Below are 18,022 nucleotides of genomic sequence, written 5' to 3' on the forward strand. Positions count from 1 at the left end.
ATCTGTCACTACCTCCCCTAGCCATAGCCGGCCATTGTGGCAAATTATCTCTCCTCCCACTACCGTGAGACTCCATGGACGATCACCTTCCACTGCCTGGACCCATTTGCCCCCACCCTCATCCGCACAGGCTGATCACAACCGAAGCTACATTCCCCCCCCTCCCCCACTGATTGCTATTGCAGACTACAGCAGTCCTGCCCACACTGCTCACTGTTGCAAAATGGCAATGGTCCTCCCCACCAATTGCTGTTGCAGAGTGGCAGTGTTGCTCCAGAATGGCCTATCGCTGGTCTGGCCCTATCCCCTCAGGCCCTGCCTCCTCAGGCCCTTTGCCATTGGCACTGTGCTGTGCCCAGTGGGCACTGTCAGAATGACAGGTTGGCAGCTCCAGGATGCCCAGTGGGCCAGGCTAGCAGTACCAAAGTGCCCAGTGGATGATGCCAGGCTGGCACTGCCAGTGTGACAGGTTGGCACTGCCCAAGGGCCACTCCTCTACCCTGACTTCCCAAATGCCTCTGGTTCTACCAGTGAGGCCGCAGAGGCAAGTGGGCCCCGATGATTAACATAATATTTAAATATTACCATCAGCCTCATGTCTTTTGCACATGCAAGCCTGATCACGCCAGGTATCCATAAGTAAGGTCAGTAAGTGTCAGTAAGATCGCAAGATGCGAGAAATCAAGTGTGAACCCAATTTCTCATCTCCCTCTCAATCTTACCGACTTGTCTCATCCATCAGCAGGCAGGGTGAGAAGTTAAAATCGGCGGGTAGGTGAGAATGTAAGATCACCCCCAGTGTTATCCTTGAAATTAAAAGATATGATCTGGAGCACATGTTAGAATAGAACACTTCAGTTAAAAGATTGTCACCACCCTTTGAGAGGCAACATGCTTGTTTCACGGAATAGTTAAATTGCTTTCCCTTTTAAATTAAAATCCCTTTTGAAACTGTTTTCCTGGCTCAGCCAGCGTGTTGGTATTGATTGCTGATGATTTAAACCTCAAAGCTTTTTCAAAAGATTGTACATTTGTTTTATTAATATTGCATATATTTTGTATAACGCAACAATTATGTTGATCTGATTGCCGCAGGTTTGATGAGCATTGAAATCCAAATGGATGACACTGACCTTGAAGGACAGACAGCTGATACATGGGCACACACTAGAATCATAGCATCCTTACAGTGCAGAAAGAGGTTATTTGGTCCATTGAGTCTGCACTGACCACAATTCCACCCAGGCCCTATTCCCAGTACTCCACGTATTTATCTCCTGCTAATACCCCTGACACTAGGGTCAATTTAGCATAGTCAATCAACATAAGCCACACATCTTTGGACTGTGGGAGGAAACTGGAACACCTGAAGGAAACCCACACAGACATGGGGAGAATGTGCAAACTCCACACGGACAGTGACATGAGGCTGGAATTGAACCCAGATCACTGGCACTGTGAAGCAGCAGTGCTAACTACTATGCCACCGTGCCGCCCTTAAACCTGCAGGTTTCCCTTCAAGTTGTACACCATCTAGATGTCAAACTACATCAACATTCCTTCATCATTGCTAGGTCAAAAAACCCTCAGATCAAACGTTAAAAATGGTTCCAGTTCCAATGGCGAGTCACGTTGGACTCAAAATTTTACCTCTGTTTCTTTCTCTACAGATGCTGCCAGACCAGCTGAGTTCATCTAGCACTTTCTGTTTTTGTTTCAGATCTCCAACATCTGCAGTATTTTGCTTGTATGTTTAAAATGGTAACTGCTCATTAGATGAGGTACTGGCTGAAGTCAGCACTGTAGAGATGCCATTAAAAAGTGGCAATGCCATCAAAAATTAAGAGCTTTCAAGAGAGGAGGGGGAAATTGTATAAAAATTGCAGCCATATCAAGTCCATTGTAGTGTAGTGTAAGATACCTCTTAAGGCCTGGTGCAGATTTCCAGCTCAGATTAAGATATTCTTATACATCACACTTTGTTCTTACAATTTCTATTAGTCTTTTTGGACGCAGATCTAGAAAAAGAGCAGCAGGATCTGGGAGTACTTTAGCTGATTCTAACTCACTTTAATTACTGCTGAATGATTGGCTGAGTGCCATTCATTTGAAATGATTGCAGGAGTCAATTAGAATGAGCATTGAATAAAGCGCAGAGCGCTGGTGCCTGTATTCTTTCAGTATGTTAACAGGCTGGGTTGACTGATTCAATCCTGTAGTTTCATTCTACATTCTCAAAAACTTTGGTAGTAAAACCAACTCAATTGCAATAATAACGGATTTGCCACTTGTCACAAACTAATATGCATAATATAACAGTATCTAGCATAGCAAAGGTTAAGGTGGGACTGTGAAACAACACTGCCCCTCGTATGATATAAAGAGACACATGACCTGAGACCATGGTCATTTGTGGATTGAATGGAAATCTGGGTGGAAGCAAGCAAGGAGTTACCTCTTGGCTTGGGTTCTACCCTGCATATATATACATAGTTACATGTTATCAATAAGCACTTAGGGGGCGATCTTACTGGCTTGTCATGCCAGTCGATAGGCAGGGCAAAACGATAAGATTGTGCGAGAGGGATTGTGCCCATGTTTCACACCTCTCACAACCTTACCAGTCCTGGATTACCAGTGTATCAGCCTCAAGTCTAGGAAGAACGTGAGGCTGATTATAATATTCAGATCAGTTTAACTGCTGATTTAAAATTATTAGTGATCCCAGGATGCAATTGTCTGGGCTCACTTGCCTGAACAATCTCGCTGGTGAAGGTCGTCACCAGTGAAGATCATGTACGGTCCCCATCAATACTTGATGTGGTGACCTCACCAGAGACCATTGAGGCCCCCTGGGTGGTTGGGGCAGGGGGACCCCTGGGACCCTAGCACTGCCAGCCTGGCACCCTGGCACTGCCCACAGGGCACTGTGAAGGGGCAGGGCCATGATATTGAGGGGTCTAAGGGGAAGAGCAGGACTATGATGGAGTTGGGGGCCTACAGAAGGTGGGGGGAGGCTGTGCACTCTGCAACTGTTGATCAGCTTGGGGGCTAGCTGTGCATTCTGCAACTGGAGGGCAAAATCAGGAGATTGTTTTGGCAGATAAGGCAAAGGAGAATCCAAAGACCTTCTATAAATACATAAAAGCCAAAAGAGTAGCTAGTGAGAGAGTAGGCCCTCTTAAGGGTCAACAACATCAACCATGTGAGGATCCACAGGAGATGAGTGAGATCCTAAATGAATACTTCTCATCAGTATTTACTGTTGAGAAAAGCATGGATGGTAGGGAACTTGGGGAAATAAATAGTGATGTCTTGAGGAGTGTACATATTACAGAGAAAGAGGTGCTGGAAGTCTTAAAGCATATCAAGGTAGATAAATCCCAGGATTGATGAAGTGTATCCCAGGACATTGTGGGAGATTAGGGAGGAAATTGCGGGTCTCCTAGCAGAGATATTTGGATCATCGATAATCACGGATGAGGTGTCTGAAGATTGGAGGGTGACGAGTGTTGTGCCTTTGTTTTAAAAGGGCTGCAGGGAAAAGCCTGGGAACTACAGGCCAGTGAGTCTCACTGTGGTGCGTAAATTGTTGGAAGGTAATTTGAAAATAGGATTTATAGGTATTTAGAGACACAAGGACTGATTAGGGACAGTCAGCGTGGCTTTGTGAGTGGAAAATCATGTCTCACACATTTGCTTAAGTTTTTTGAAGGGGTAACCAAGAAGGTAGATAAGGGCAGTGCAGTTGATTTTGTTTGTCTACATGCACTTTAGCAAGGCTATGACAAGGTACTATATAGTCGGTTGTTGCTTAAGGTTAAATCTCATGGGATTTAGGGTGAGGTAGCTAAATGGATACAAAATTGGCTTGATGACAAAGCCAGAGGGTGGTTGTAGAGGTTTGTTTTTCAAACTGGAGGCCTGTGACCAGCAGTGTGCCTCAGGGATCAGTACTGAGTCCACTGTTATTTGTCATTTATATTAATGATTTGGATGAGAATATAGGAGGCATGGTTAGTAAATTTGCAGGTGACACCAAGATTGGTGGCGTGGTGCACAGCGAAGAAGGTTATCTCGGATTGCAATGGGACCTTGATCAATTGGGCCAGTGGGCTGACGAATGGCAGATGGTGTTTAATTTGATAAATGTGAGGTGATGCATTTTGGTAGATTGAACCAGGGCAGGACTTACTCAGTTAATGGTGGGGCACTGGGGAGAGTTACAGAAGAAAGAGATCAAGGGGTACAGGTTCACAGCTCCTTGAAAGTGGAGTCACAGGTGAACAGAGTGGTGAAGAAGGCATTCAGCATGCTTGGTTCATCAGTCAGAACACTGAATACAGGAGTTGGGATGTCTTGTTGAAGTTGTATATGACATTGATAAGGCCGCACTTGGAATACTGTATACAATTCTGGTCACCAATCACAGGAAGGATATTATCAAACAAGAAAGAGTGCAGAAAAGATTTATTAGGATGCGACCGGAACTTGATGGTTTGAGTTATAAGGAGAGGCTGGATAGACTGGAACTTTTTTCTCTGGAGCTTAAAAAGTGTGGGGTGATCTTATAGAGGTCTATAAAATAATGAGGGGCATAGATCAGCTAAATAATCAATATCTTCTCCCAAAGGTAGGGGCATCTAAAACTAGAGGGCATAGGTTTAAGGGGAGAGATACAGAAGTATCCAGAGGGACAATTTTTTCAGAGGATGGTGAGTGTCTGGAACAACCTGCCAGAGGCAGGTACAATTTTGACTTTTAAAAAGCATTTAGACAGTTTCATGGGTAAGATAGTTATATAGAGGGTTATGGGCCAAATGTGGGCAATTGGGACTAGCTTAGAGGTTTAAAAAGAAGGTTGGCATGGACAAGTTGGGCTGAAGGGCCTGTTTCTATGCCGTAAACTTCTGTGACTCTGTGGTGATCAGCTAGGGAGGTAGCTGCACACTCTGCAACTGGCAATCAGTTGTGGGTGTGGCATTCGACTGGGCTTGCGGCATGATTGACCAGGCCGGTAGGGGAGGGCAATCATCTGAGGGTGGGGTTGATATCCAGGGAGTGGAAGCTGTCAGCCGGCGAGGCTGACACAGAACAGAGAGATCAGCACATGCACACTTTAGTGTGAGCAGCTGGCTTTCCAGTGAGCTTTAGCCCCATCCGCTCCCCCTAATCACGGGAATCGGAGATGCACAAACTGCCTTAAGATTTCATTTGTGGCTTTGCTGGAAAAATGGATCTGAAACTCTTCTGTTCTCACGCTCAAATTGTTTTGATAAGATCGCCCCTTGATGTTCAGCCATTCAAGACTCAATCTCTTCATGAGACCTAGTGAACATAAACGTAAAACATGATGGCAACTGAAGAAAAAACGAAGAACTTCCGAGAAGCTGGAGCAGATATTCGAACATTGAAAAACTAAAGGAATAGCATTCTGTCCTGATCAAAAGCACCTGAAGGGAAAGCAAAGATGGAGATTATCTGAAAGAAGTTCCATTGTAGAATTGGAAGCAGAGATGCAGAAGGTAAAAATCCACTTTGCAGTTGAGAACTCCAAGATCTCGTCGTGGTTCATTGTGAATGCAGAATTACAGGATCTGCTAAAAAGGTTTCAGCGATGTGAAAAGAAATGTCTGTTTATGAAAGCATCACAGCCAACTCAGGTTCAAAATCAGCACCTTACCATGTGGCAGCTGAGCTCATTATAAGGAAAATAACTGAATTGGAAGGAATAAAACCTCAGCCAAAGCTGGGAATCCACTGTAAAACACTGAAAAATCTTCATGTCACAGGGAAAGCCCCAAATCATTGATTTAACAAATAGCTGCAAAAAGGTAAACCACAAAAGTATTGGGACCATTGTCACAGAAATCCATCAAAGCGTGACCAGAACAGAGAGATCTTTGGAAAATCAGCTACTATGGTGCCATCTTTAAAATCTGCTTAGCATTTAAAGCTGTTCTCATCTGAATTTTAAAGCAACCATGGACAGATAAAAACCAATCCACAATACCAGATCAATTTGGAGTGATACACAAATGAGATTATACACGAAATTAGGGACTTTTGGGGAAAGGGATTCTTCAGATACATGATAACTTCACGAATGTGGAAAAAGACGCAAACTGAATAAGTGAATACATTATTTTATTCAGTAAGTACGTTAGGACATGATACTTATTACGAGGCATGGAATAAACAAATGCTCAGGTAAATCTGCTCAGGTAAATCTGATGTAGTTCTAAAATCATTTGATACATATTTGAATCTCAAAAGCAACAAAATTTGAGATTGAAATTCAATAAACATTGATTCTTTTATAAACATACAAAAATACGAATTAGGAGCAGAAGGCCACTCAGCCCCTCAATCCTGCTCTGCCATTCAATAAGATCAAGGCCAGTACAATTTTAACCTTCACATTTCTCTCTATCCTCAATAATCTTTCACACCTTTGATTATGAAGAATCTATCTACTTTTCCCTTAAATCTGTCTTAAGTGGGCAACACTTTATTTTTAAACAGTGGCTTCTAGTTCTAAATCCCCCAAAGGAAGAAACATCCTCTACACATCCACCCTGTCAAGGTGGATCTTAAATATTTGAAAGAATTGTGCAGATTAGCAGGCTGTAACTACAGTGACATGAGAGACGGAATTGTTGTTGGAGCGGCAGACTTGCAGCTCAAGCCCAAGGAAGAGCTGACTCTAGAAAAGACCATCCAAATAGTTGAACAGTCTGAAATGCCCAAACAATACCAATCCACTTTACATCGTGTAAACAAGCTATAGTACAGAGCAACCCCATCTACCCAGCTAATTAAACAGCAAAGGGGGAGATTCCAGGATGAGCAGGCAATACCTCAGCTAAACACAAGGGGGAAGGTGACTGTTACGATCCCAGCTGATGTTAATACTGGACAAGTCAGATCCTAAGTGAAACTTGGCTTATAGATCCTAACTTTGTTTTTCCCCTGAGATCATGGAGGTCTATTATGGAACATATTCTCAAGAGTCTGCCAGGGTACTTTTAACAGAGCAAATAAAATGTTTACTAAGTAAGAAAAATGAACTATATCGAGCTGGACAGAAAGAGGTAAAGGTTTTGGTGTTTGACACAAACATCAGAAAATGATAGTTAATGGGGGACAGAGCTTAGTAGAAGTTAGTAAAGTTTCCAGAACTAGTCATAGAGTAGAGAGTATGGAAATTGGCAGGAATAAAAGGACCCCAGACATTCTCTCTTTCGCCTCTTTCCTTTGGGAAAAAATTACAAATGTCTGAGGTCACGTACCAACCAACTCAAGAGTAGCTTCTTCACTGCTGCTGTCAGACTTTTGAATGGACTTACCTTGCATTAAGTTGATCTTTCTCTACACCCTAACTATGACTGTAATACTACATTCTGCAGTCTCTTGTTTCCTTCTCTATGAATGGTATGTTTTGCCTGTCTAGCACACAAGAAACAATACTTTATATTGTATATTAATACATGTGACAATAATAAATCAAGTCAAATCAAAACTTCAGGCACAGCAGATAAATGGATAACTATAGGAAGTGGGGCAGTCAACATAGCACTGACAGTGCTGTACCTAAATGCACGCAATATATGGAACAAGGTAAATAAGCTGGAAGTACGCATTGTAATTGGAGGGTACAATGTTGTGGGCATCACAGAGACGTGACTGCAAGAGGATGAGAGGTGGCATCTGAATATCCACGGATATGTGCCCTATCGAAAGGATAGGCAGTTGGGTAGAGGAGGTGGGGTCGTCTTGTTGGTTAGAAACAAAATTAAATAATTAGCAAGGAATAATATAGGTTTGGACAGCATAGAATATCTGTGGGTAGAATTAAGGAATCGCAAAGGGAAAGAGACCCTGATGGGAGTCATGTACAGGCCCCTAGCAGTAGTCAGGATGTCAGGCAGAAAATAAATCAGGAGATAGAAAAGGCATGTAAGAAAGGCAATATTACAGTAATCATGGGGGATTTCAATAGGCAGGTGGGCTGAACGGGTTCTTTGTATCAGGCTTCACAGAAGACACTAGTAGCATTCCAGAACTTCAAGAGTCAGGGGCCTGAGGTAAATGTATTGGCCATTATTAAGGAGAAGGTATTGGGAAGCTGAAAGGTCTGAAGATGTATAAATCACCCAGACTGGATGGACTACACTACAGGGTTCTAAAGGCGATAGCTGAGGAGATTGTGGAGGCACTGGTGGTGATCTTTCAGGGATCACTGGAGTCAGGAAAGGTCCCAGAGGACTGGGAAAAGACTAATGTAACATCCCTGTTTAAGAAGGGAGGGAGGCAGAAGAAGGGAAATTATACACCAAAAGAGAAAATGCTGGAAAATCTCAGCAGTTCTGACAGCGTCTATAAGGAGACAAAAGAGCTGATGTTTCAAGTCCAGATGACTCTTTGACCGGCGCAGCAACAATAATCTCTCCCTCAATGTCAACAAAATAAAGGAGATTGTCATTGACTTCAGGAAGTGTAAAGGAGAACTTGCCCCCATCTACATCAATGGGGACAAAGTAGAAAGGGTCAAGACCTTCAAGTTTTTAAGTGTCCAGATCACCACCAAACTGTCCTGGTTCCCCCCATGCCGACACAAAAGTTAAGAAAACTCACCAACACCTCGACTTTCTCAGAAGGCATATCAGAAATTTGGCATGTCAGCGACAACTCTCATCAACTTTTACAGATGAACCATAGAAAGCATTCTTTCTGGTTGTATCACAGCTTGGTATGGCTCCTGCTCTGCCCAAGATCACAAGGAACTACAAAAGGTCGTGAACATAGCCCAATCCATTCATGCAAACCAGCCTCCCATCCATTGACTCTGTCTACACTTTCTACTGCCTCAGCAAAAGCAGCCAGCATAATTAAGGACCCCACAGACCCCGACATTTAGTCTTCCGCCGACTTCCTTCGGGGAAAAGATACAAAAGCCTGAGGTCATGTACCAGCCGATTCAAGAACAGTTTCTTCACTGCTGCTATCAGATTTTTGAATGGACTTACCTTGCATTAAGCTGATCTTTCTCTACACCCTAGCTATGACTGTAACACTACATTCTGCACTCTCTTGTTTCCTTCTCTATGAACGGTATGCTTTGACTATACAGCATGCATGAAACAATACTTTTCACTGTGCGACAATAATAAATCAGATCAAAATCATCTGGACTCGAAATGGCAGCTCTTTTGTCATCTTACAGATGCTGCCAGACCTGCTGAGATTTTCCAGCATTTTCTCTTTTGGTTTCAGATCTCAGCATCCACAGTAATGTGCATTTATGGGAAATTATAGGCCAGTTAGCCTGATCTCAGTCGTGGGTCAGATCTTGGAGTCCATTATTAAGGATGAAATTGTGGAGTACTTGCAAATGCATGCTAAAATAGGGCTGAGTCAGCACGGCTCCGTTAAAGGGAGGTCATGTCTGACAAACCTGTTAGAATTCTTTCAGGAGGTAACAAAGAAGTTAGAGAGAGCTAGTGGACATGATTTGTTTGGATTTCCAGAAAGCCTTTAACAAGGTGCCTTACAGGAGACTGCTAAATAAGCTAAGAGCCAATGATGCTCGAGGCAAGGTATTGGCATGATAGAAGATTGGCTGACAGACAGAAGGCCGAGAGTAGGGATAAGGGGGTCCTTTTCAGGATGGCAACCAGTGATTAGTGGTGTTCCACAGGAGTCAGTGTTGTGACCACAACTTTTCATTATATACATTAATGATCTGGAAGATCGAACTGAGGGCATGATTGCTAAATTTGTGGATGATACCAAGACATATAGAGAGACAGTCGTGTTGAGGAAATGGGGAGGCTGCAGAATGACTTAGACCAGTTAGGAGAGTGGACAAAGAAGTAGTAGATGGAATACAGTGTGGGAAAGTATGAGGTTATGCACTTTGGTAGGAAGAATAGAGGCGTAGACTATTTTTTAAATGGTGAAAGACTTGAGAAATCTGAACCACCAAGGGACTTGATGGTCCTGGTTCAGGACTCTCTTAAGGTTAACATGTAGGTCAGTTGGCAGTTAGGAAGACAAATTCAATATCAGCAGTTATTTCTAGAGGGCTTGAATACAAGAGCAGGGATGTACTGCTGAGGCTGTATAACGCTTTTGTCAGACCTCATTTGGAATATTGTGAGAAGTTTTGGGCCCCATACCAAAGGAAGGATGTACTGGCTTTGGAGATGGTCCAAAGGAGGTTCATAAGAACAATCCCAGGAATGAAGGGTTTGGCATATGCGGAGCGGTTGAGGAGTCTGGGCTTATACTCGATGGAATTCAGAAGGATGAGAGAGGATCTAATTGAAATTTACAGAATACTAAGAGGCCTAGATAGAGTGGACATGGAGAAGATATTTCCACTAGTGGGGGAAACTAGAACTCAAGGGCACAACCTCCAAGTGAAAGGACACTCCTTTCAAACAGAGATGAAGAGGAATTTCTTCAGCCAGCAAGTGGTGAATCTGTGGAACTCATTGTCACAGAGGGCTGTGGAGGCCAGGTCATTGAGTCTGTATCTTTAAGACAGAGATAGATAGTAAGAAGCCTCACAACACCAGTTATAGTCAACAGATTTATTTGGAATCCCGAGCTTTTGGAGCGCTCCTTCTTCATCAGGTGAGTGGAGAGGTAGGTTCACAAACACAGCATATATAGACACAATTGCAAGATAATGGTTGGAACGTGACTCTTTACAGGTAATCAAGTCTTTACGGGTACAGACAGTGTCAGTGGAGAGAAGGATAATCACAGGTTAAAAAGGTGTGAATTGTCTCAAACCAGACGGTTAGTAGAATTTTGCAAGCCTAGGCCAAATGGTGGTTATATGTACTGTGACATGAACCCAAGATCCCAGTTGAGGCTGTCCTCATGCATGCGGAATTTGCCTATCAGTTTCTGCACAGTAATTCTGCATTGTGTGTCTTGAAGGCCACCTTGGAGACGCTTACATGAAGATAAAGGGTTGAATGCCCTTGACTGCTACAGTGTTCCCCGATAGGAAGGGAACACTCCTGCCTAGCGATTGTCACGCAGTGTCTGTTCATCTATTGTCATAGTATCTGCGTGGTCTCGCCAATGTACCACGCCTCAAGACATCCTTTCTTACAGCATATGAGGTAGACAATAGTGGCTGAGTCACATGAGTATGTACTATATGCCTGGTGGGTGGTGGTATCCACATCAATGATCTGGCACGTCTTGCAGAGGTTGCCATGACAAGGTTGTGTAGTGTCATGGTGACTGTTCTCCTGTAGGCCGGGTAGTTTGCTGCAACAGTGGTCTGTTTGAGGTTGCGCAGTTGTTTGAAGGCAAGTAGTGGGTTGTGGGAATGGCCTTGGTGAGAAATTCATCTTCATCTTACTGTGCCCACCCCAATCCAAAGATGGCATCTCCACATCAGAAATAAATAGGTTCTTTATCAACAATAGGATCAAGGGTTACAGGGAATAGACAGGAGAACGGGGATGAGAATCATATCAGCTATGATTGAATTGTGGAGCAGACTCGATGGGTGGAGTAGCCTAATTCTGCTCCTGTATCTTACAGTCAATAACACAGTATTCCTTTTATCCCAGCAATACCCGTACAAACAGAAAACCCTTGTAAAGATTTATCACTATCTCAACACCAAGGCCTCTTGCTTGGGCTGGCTCAGTTGCAAATTGTTTTCTTCCAGTGGATTTCTGAGCATTCGTTAGATGCTTTTTCCCCAGCTGGTATCTCTCCCCGAAATACCCAAAACCCATGATCTAAGCTCATTATTACTTCAATTCAGAACAAATGCCTGAGTCCTCTAAACTCAGTTCCCCAGCAGCCTTGCAGGATTTCTTACCAGAAAGCTTGGGATTTCTGCCTCCATTCTTTAGCATATACACACTGACTGAATTGCCTTTCTATCTTTACCTGTGTCTCTGTGTGTTCCTGGACCTCTGTCACTAGTCATGAACACAGTTTCTTCTACTTTTCTCTAAATTCACTAAACTACTGATTCTTTTGTAATCCATCTCTTCACTTAAAGGGTTGTAAACCCTCATTTAAAATGCATGCAATACAAACAGAACCTCCAGCTTTTCAGGCACCAAGCTCACAAAAAACTCTAAATGAAACTAGAACTGTGTTCCACTTTTCATAACACGAAAATACAAATATAAATTAAACTTAGTTATACATTGTTTCTAATAGTAACTGTATTAGTGCTGTGGAGCCAAATGACTTCGCAACTGAGAGTAATGTCCAGCAATCTCAGTGCAATGTAGCCACCTGAGACACTTCAGAAAGCTATGCAAAGCAGAGATTGCAGACATTTGGCAATCCCAAAATAATCCCAAGATTGAGGTACCATGCCAGGAAGAGACTCAACGTATGCTCTTGGCTGAGATCACTGGTCCTGAATTCATTTTTTGGAATGTGGACACCTCTGTAAACAGTCACCTCACCAGCTTCAAGTTGGACACAATGACATTGTGGTGTCACAATCCCCTCAGATAAGGAACCATGGCTGGGAGACCTCTGGCTACAAAAGACAGACACACCACTCTATTAGCCTGGAGGAATCCAACTTCCAGTCATAAGCATGACCCTGGAACCATTAATGTATGGCGACAAGCAGATTTTGCAAGTCGTGCATGTCATCCAAAACTAATCGTTTCTATCTTGAGCAGAGATGCCTGTGTTTCCCTTAACCTTCTTAAAACAACAGAAGACATCAAGATCACTTTTGTTGTCAACTATAAAAAATTCAGGTTCCCAAGAGCCCCACCAGTACCTCAGCTCTGAATTGTCCTTACAGTTCAATTTGCCCAATTTCTTTGCAGGTGGCAGAGGCTGCTCTTTGATCAGTGTTAGGAACAATGTATTGCTTTAAATTTAACTAACATTTGTATTTTTGTGTTAAGAAAGATGAAACTTGGACTGGGATCCTCCACACCCGTTTTAAGTGGGCAAGAAAGGCGATGGGAATGGAAAGTCCAAAGGACATCCCCGAGTGGTATTTACACCAATGGGATTTCTCACTCCAATTGTCCCATTCCCCACCAGTGACAATATAGAGTTCCTGCCATGGAGTTACCCTACATTAACATCTAATTAGTGGGCTTGTCCACTCCATTATCCCCACGTTAGACAATCCTGCTGTGGTGGCGGGGTTTACAACAAGCAGGGACCTGGAGAAGAGAACCCGCCAGGAGTGTGCAGATAAGTATAGCCCCCTGTGGGAGGGGGAGAGGGACACTTTCTGGGATTGCCCCCAGCATGGTCCCTGGCACTGTCCTTGATAACCAGGGACTTCTTTGGGAAGAGCCATGGGTGGCGGGTTCCCCATTTCACATGGATGGGGTTTCCCAGTGTAGGTGGGGGATGCTCTCTGTATCCATGAGGAGCTTTTCCTTGGCTCATTGGTTATCCTTTTTAATTTTTTTTAGATCAGAAATGTGCTCTGATCTCTTAAAAGCCGAGGTTCTTGAAGGGTATTGTGGGACCTGCTCCTCAATATATTTTAAGTGTCAAAATATGTGGCAAGAAAAGCCAGAAATAGAGCCAATGGGCAGCACACCACTTTGCTCACCTGAGTTGACACCTAGTTAAAAAATGATAAAATTCCACCCTTGGGTTTTATTTCATTTAGATGGTTTTTGTGAGTGGTGCCAAGAAGCCTGGGGCCCTGTTTTCACACATGTATTTTAATAAGGTGAAGAGATGGGTTGCAAAGCGGTTAGTAGTCAACTGAAGGTAAAAAAAAGGCAAAGTGGAATAAACTGTTCTGTTGCATGGTGACAGGCATCTAGAGATGCACAGAGACACTGGGAAATACAGAAGAGTTCAGTTAATGTTCATGTATCTGGGAGCGCAAACAGAAGGTCTAATATTTCTAGAAAGAAATTCTGCAGGACTGCGGGGGAACTGAGTTGGGAACTCGTGTTTGCCCTGGAGTTGAAGAAATAATGGCTGGAATTTTACTGCCTGCCTGCCACAGGAATCGGCGTGGGCAAGGGGTCGACAATAGGAAGATCTCTTGGTCTGGGATGGGATTTTACGGTTTCAGTGCAAGTAAGGCTGGAAAATCCCACCCAATGCATTTAGATTACAGTTCTTGGGTGTCTCAGAGAGAGATCCAGTTTGAAGTACTGTTTGGGTGGCACAGTAGCTGCCTCATGGATCCAGGGACCCAGGTTCAATTCTGGCCTTGGGTGACTGTCTGTGTGGAGTTTGCATATTCTCCCTATGTCTGCATGGGTTTCTCCCGAGTCCTCCGGTTTCCTCCCACAATCCAAAGGTGTGCGGGTTATGTTGATTGGCCATGGTAAATTGCCCCTTAGTGTCAGGGGAAATTAACAAGGTAATGCTTGGGGTTACGGGGAATATCATCCAGGTGAAATTGGTATTGGTGCAGGCTCGATGGTCTCCTTTTGCACTGTAGGATTTCTATGATACTATAAAGAAAAACATCTAGTGAGTGCTCAGAGGTCTATCAGAAGAATGTTTGAACTGAGCCACTCAAGCCTTGTTGTTAATATAGTGGTAAATCTTCACTGGAGTTTTGTTTCTGTTAAGGAAATTGCTGGGATAAATAGAAAAATGTGATTTTAAAGCATTTTTGGCATTTATATTGAAACTTTGCCCATCTTTTATCCTAAACATTCAAAAATGTTTAATATTTTATTCTTTGTGTTAAAAGTACACAAGTAGCTTTCTTACAAATGTGCCCAGTAACCAATCTGCACAGTTTCTAAAAAAAGACAAAGTCATAGGACAGAATTTTACTGGCTCACCCCAGCGATTGATGGGCAGACAGAGCCAGTAAATTGCACGCGAGACAATGAATCAGGATCACACACAATTTCTCAGCTCACGCGATTTTATGAGAGCTGGATTTCAGCGATGTCAGCCTCTCACTGGAAATTGGCAAGAGGCTGAATAATTTATTTAAAATACTTAAATGTGTTTAGTGAGCCCGGCACTTTAGTGAGCACCTGAGCCCGCTTGCCTTTGTGGCTTTGCCAGGAGAGATTCTCTCCGGCGAGGAAAACACCTTCTTCCCACCCAGGCAGCTTGCCCAGCCTGGCATCTGGGCAATGCCCGGTGGGTACCTTGGTACCACCCAATAGGCATTGCTTGGGAGGCGGAGCCTATGAGGCATGGTATATGGGGGTGGGCCTATGGGGTCAGGGCAAATGAGTGTGGGGCCTATGAAGCGCGGTGGCAGTGTGTGAAGAGGTGGCCTAATTGAGTGTGTGTGTGGGGGGGGGGGGGGGGGGGGGGTGGCGGTGGGGGCAGGTGGTGGTGGCGAAGGGGAGGTTGCTGCAACGGGATCAGATCTAGGGGGAAGAGGGGGGGCCTACTCCGTTCTGCAGTTGAGATCGGATGGTAGGTGGGACGATGTGGGCTAGATTCCCATGTGTTGTGGGACTCGCAATCGGCCACAGGCCCCTGTGATGGTGGGGGGGTGGAGTTGGTTGAGGCTGCCTGCCATAGGATGGGCCTGACTCCTCTCATCTGTCTGTCAGACCTCTCAAGTTGCTATTGAGCATGTACAGATTCAGAGATCTGCGCATGCGCAGTAGCTCTTTTGCAAAATTCCGTCCATAATACATAGCGCCGCAAAGGCCCTTTGGCCCATTGACAATAACTACCACTACCGCTGATCCCATTTTCTTGCACTTGTCCCATATCCTTGAATGTTATGATATTTCAAGTGCTCATCCAAATATTTAAAGGTTGCAAGGTTTCTGGCCTCCTCTATCTTCCCAGGCAGTGCATTCCTAGATTCCCACCGCTCTCTGAGCGCAATGGTTTTTTTCCTCAAATCCCTTCTGAATCTCCTGCCAATACCCTAAGACTAAACCCTTCGTGATTGACTCCTCAAACAAAGGAAACAACTGCTCCCTTCTCACCCTATCCATACCCATTGTGATTTTATAACTTCAATCATGCCCCCCATTAGCCTTTTCTACTTAAAGAAAACAATTCAAGCCTATCCAGTCTCTCCTTATAGCTCAAATGTTCCATCCCAGGCAACGTTCTGGTGAACCCCCTCTGTACCCCCTCCACTGCTATTACATCGTATAGTGAGGCGAACAGAACTACACACAGTTCTCCAGCTGTAGCCTAACCAAGTCTCTATACAATGCCACATGACCTCCTTCCTCTTATACTCTATACCACAACTGATAAAAGCAAATGTCCCACATGCTTTCTTAACTATCCTATTCATGTGATTTGCTGCCTTTACGGATCTGTGACTAATTACCCCAAGATTCCTCTGTTCCACTGAGCTACTCGGTGTCTTGCCATGCATTAAATATTCTGTCATCTTGTTTCTTCTTCCAAAGTGCATTACCCCACACTTACCAGGATTAATTACCATCTGCCACTGCTCTGCCCACCTAACCAACCTACTTACATCTTCCTGTAACCTACAACCATCTTCTTCCCTGTTAACGACCCTAATAATCTTGGTGGCATCTGCAAACTGCAACATTCCCCCTACATTCTCAACTTTATCATTTTTGTACATTAAAAACAGTAAGGATCCTAACTGATCCTTGTGGTATACCGTTGGACACCGGGTTCCAATCACCTCAAATAGCCTTCTACAACTACCCTTTGTGATCTATTACTAAGCCAGTTTCTGATCAGTCTCGCCAAGTTTCCCCAATTCCACACATTTTAACCTTCTCAATCAGTCTCCCATGTGGGACCTTGTCAAAAACTTTGTTAAAATCCATATAAACTACATCAACTGAACTTCCTTCATCCACACGCTTGATCACATTTTCAAAAAATTCTCTCAAATTTGTTAGGGATGACAAAGCCATGCTGACTATTCCTAATTAACCCATGCCTTTCCAAGTGGATATTAATTCTCTCCTTCAGAATTTTCTCCAATCGTTTCCCTACCACTCAGGTGAGACCACTGAGGTCCATTATTTCCTGGTTCATTTCTACTACCCTTCTTGAAAAGTGGAACCACATTAGCCATCCTCCAGTCCTGTAGCACTTCCCTTGTAGGAAGAGAGGAATTAAAAATTTGTGTCAGAACCCCTGCAATTCCTTGCCTCGCCTGCCACAGCAGCCTGGGATGCAGTTCATCCGGGCCAGGGGATTTGTGCATTTTTAAGCCATCAGAGCCTCCGATACCTTCCCATCTCCTATATCAAACTGTGCAAATTCGTCACAATTCCTTTTCCAAAGTGAAGACCGAAGAGGATTCATTTAGCACCCTTCTATATCCTGTGGCTTCGCACACAGATTGCCCCCTTTGTCCTTAATGGGCATTACGTTTTACCTGGTTAACCTCTTCCCTTTAATGTGTTTATAAAATATATTCAAATTCTCTCTAATGCTGTTCACAAGTCCTTTTTCATGCCCCCTTTTTGCTCTTCTATTTGAATTTTTTGAATTGGGAAATTCTCCACTCCTTCCTGCTGGAGGGATTTCCCCATCCCATCTAAGTTGAGCACTGGGTCCCCCGATGGCGACATGGGTGAGGAATCGCTATTGACTTCAATGGGACTGGAAGGTCCCACCGGCAGCTGATCATGCGCCTCCTCCACTTTCGGAAAACTTACTGCAGGGCATAGGTCTGCAGAGTTCTGTCCAAAATTCAGGTCTACCATGCCAGGTTTCAGTTTGGGCTCTGACAGAGGTCCTAGTATTTATATCAGTTGGGATCATAATGGTCAGACAAGGCAAACCTTCAGATACACACCACTGTGCCAAGGTTCACAGGAAAATGACCAGTAACAGAATAAAGAGCCCTAACCCCAGGCTCCAAGGGTTGCTGTCACACTGTCTGTAAACACCATGGCATAGTAACTGCAACCTCCAGCCAATGAGCAAAGCTGCAAGACAATGCTGGAGCAAAGATCGATGATGGAGTGACCATTAATTCACTAGAGCACACCTCAATGAGGCACAGAACACTGTGTTGCTGTAAAAGCCAAACTGCAAGGTGAGCTTAGTGATAAAGACATCCAAATGATACCTTCAACTCCCACAA

At 43.9% G+C, this 18,022-nt stretch overlaps 1 protein-coding gene across 1 annotated transcript in view; it reads left to right on the plus strand.

The window, feature by feature from the left end:
- The window catches only part of shank3a (SH3 and multiple ankyrin repeat domains 3a), an 823,427-nt gene that overhangs the window by 649,277 nt on the left and 156,128 nt on the right, over positions 1 to 18,022 (plus strand). The window lies entirely within an intron of this gene.

The sequence above is a fragment of the Carcharhinus amblyrhynchos genome, chromosome 19 (assembly GCF_965287045.1).
Source record: "Carcharhinus amblyrhynchos chromosome 19, sCarAmb.v2.hapA, whole genome shotgun sequence".
Taxonomy (NCBI): Eukaryota; Metazoa; Chordata; class Chondrichthyes; order Carcharhiniformes; family Carcharhinidae; genus Carcharhinus; species Carcharhinus amblyrhynchos.